Below are 3,197 nucleotides of genomic sequence, written 5' to 3' on the forward strand. Positions count from 1 at the left end.
TCATGCATACAAAAAATTCCGCATAGGTAGCTGTAATATTATTGGAAAAGGTGTTATTCAAGATTTCTTTACTTGTGCTGGCACACTACCTATGTTAGGAGGACCTACTCTTAATAAAACAATAGTCTTGTGGATGTTGTAACTTTGCTCATAATTGAACTCGAAAGACAATTCGTTTGCATGCATCCCTGCATAAAAGGATTTTTCCAGAGTTTTCTAATATTCGGCATGCTCCCATTAATTATGTCACTACTATATTTTTAGCTCAAGAGTTTAGATTTATCATGAAAGAAGCTAGCCAAAATTTTGCTCATTATAGAATTAATGGTGGATGTCCTCCCATAGAGGAGGTCCTTTTTAATCAAGAGGAAATAATGAGATTGCAATCTCCTGATTTTGTTGCCTATAATGAAAATTTGAGAAAAAGGGTCCCTACCAAGGTTTTGGTTGATAAGATCTCGGAACTTAATGATAATTTTTCTACACAAAACAACGGACTAGGCTTTGTGTTAGGAGATAAGCTTATGACGTTTCACCAAAGAAAAGCTTATAATGATGAGTTGATTATAAACTATAAGGGGCTGAAGGAGGAACCTATTCCTTCCACACTCGATCTTAGGGATCCTTACCCTATTAAATTTAGCCCTTTTGATTATTTTTTCATACCACAAAGGAAACTTGCTGCTAAAAGAAGGGAGTATGAGATGAGCATGGATGATCTCCCTTACTATTATGCCAATACCTAGATCTATGTTTTTATGCCTAGCTAAGGGCGTTAAACAATAGCGCTTGTTGGAAGGCAACCCAATTTTATTCTTGTGTTTTCTGTTTTTCTACTGTTCTTGAATAAGATACACATCATTACCTCTATAGTAATTGTGTTTTGGTGTTTCAATTAGTGTTTCTGCCAAGTAAGACCTTTGGGATGGCTTACGGTGATAATTGATTTGATCTTGCTAAAAAACAGAAACTTTTGCGCCCAGTAAAATAATTCTCATTTTTAACAGGAGCGCAATAAAATACTGATTATTTTTGCACGAGATTGATATACAAATTGCCTATGTCATCCTAATTTTCCAGAATTGTTGGACTTACAGAAGTATTCTAAGTCTACAGATTGCTACAAACTGTTCTGTTTTTGACAGATTCTGTTTTCTATGTGTTGTTTGCTTATTCTGATGAATCTATGGGTAGTATCAGGGGGTATGTACCATGGAGAAGTTGGAATGCAGTAAATGTTACACGAATATAAATAAAGAACGAGTTCACAACAGTACCAAAAGTGGTGATTTATTTTCTTATACTAACGGATCTCATGAGTTTTCTGTTGAGTTTTGTGTTGTGAAGTTTTCAAGTTTTGGGTAAAGATTTGATGGACTATGGAATAAGGAGTGGCAATATCCTAAGCTTGTGGATGCCCAAGGAACCCCATGGTAATATTCAGGGACAACCAAGAGCCTCAGCTCAGTGATGCCCCGGATAGCATCCCCTCTTTCGTCTTCGTCTATCGGTAAATTTACTTGAGGCTATATTTTTATTCACCACATGATATGTGTTTTGCCTAGATTGATACCTTGGTTCCTAACTGAGGGAAATACATATCTCTACTGTGCTTCATCACCCTTTCCTCTTCAAGGGAAAAACCAACGCAAGCTCAAGAAGTAGCACTCGACAGAGTTAGATATGTTAGCATGGTTGTAGTCTAATTAACATGTAATTACCTTTTTGCCACTATGGTTACCCCTTAAGCTATAAAAGTAGGGCCATGGAAACCTTTACAAGGGTTCCAACCCATTCCAACTCCATGCACACAAGCACGTGTAGTTGCCTTCTCCTTGTGCCTTGCTAGGGGAGAGCGCTCCTTGCACTTGTGCTTACGCACATCCAATATATCAAAGTATGAGTATGGTATTACACCTCAAAGGTGGTCCGAACCTGGGTAAAGATCCATGTGCCCTCTACTAGTCCTGCTCTGTGTGTTTTGTGCATTCCCCTCGCCGAACCACAAAGGGGCTGGATTGCCCCATAGATCATCGTTCCACACCGACATCTTTGGCGCGCCACGTAGGGGGGTCACTGGTATGAACCTGGATAGCAGATGGCATGACGATTTCATCTAGATTCATCACCATCTTCATCATCCATGGTGCCTAAGAAGGGTTCCATGGTGACGAGACCTTCCATGTACAAGGTTCCTTCCCACATCTCTACGGGCGGCGCAAGCAGCGCTCTTGCCCCGGAGGGCGCGAGTGTTGCAGTAGGCACGACAAGTGCAGGCGACACGGTCATTGTACCCACTATGTTGGGATGGGCAATGGAGGCGCTGAGGGCAGTCACCTCTCTCGACCCTCTGGTGAAGACAACAACAATGGCACAGTGGCCTCCCTAGCGCACTGGTGAGCGCAGCCATCGGAGCAACACCATCTGGTCAGGCGCAAGCCGAGATCCTCCCACTGCAATGTTAACAACGGCAGCGAGGGAAGCAACATCGAAGCACACGCCATGTCCATCGTGAGATGGACATGACGTGACTCCAAGCGGCGCTCTTGATCATGCACAGCAGCGCGCACATGGCAAGACGCATGTGTATAAGGCCCAAGATTCTCAGGTGCCTCTCCCGCCATTCCAACCTTCTGTCACACCGGTAGTACGACGGCATGATCGCAACGGCGTTCCTGCTGGCTCTGCCAGGAGTCGAACAACGTCAAGTTCTTCTTGCTCCAACATGCCTTCGACGGCAACATAGGCAATGGCGGGAGCCCAAATGCTGTTGAACTTTCCTCCAACAGCAGACAAGATGGATGAGTGGCGGGCCACCATCCAATGTTTAATTGCATTTGCAGAAGCAAACAAATCCCAGTTGGTAGAACCTTCACAGCACCAGCAAGCAGGACCAGTAGCTCAGACTGATGGACTTGTTGTAGGCGGTGCACCAACGGTGCAATCGCCTCCACTACAAAAGCCCCGGCAGCAACGTCAGCAGCTGTAGCAAACCCAACGAATTGTTGAGTGATACGTCTCCAAGGTATCTATATTTTTTGATTGCCCCATGCTATATTATCTACTGTTTTTGACTATATTGGGCTTTATTTTCCACTTTTATATTATTTTTGGTACTAACCTATTAACAGGAGGCCCAACCTAGAATTGCTGTTTTTTGCCTATTTCAGTGTTTCGAAGAAACAGAATATCAAACG

Source organism: Triticum urartu, chromosome 7A, assembly GCF_056163025.1.
Source record: "Triticum urartu cultivar PI428250 chromosome 7A, HENAU_Tu73, whole genome shotgun sequence".
NCBI lineage: Eukaryota > Viridiplantae > Streptophyta > Magnoliopsida > Poales > Poaceae > Triticum > Triticum urartu.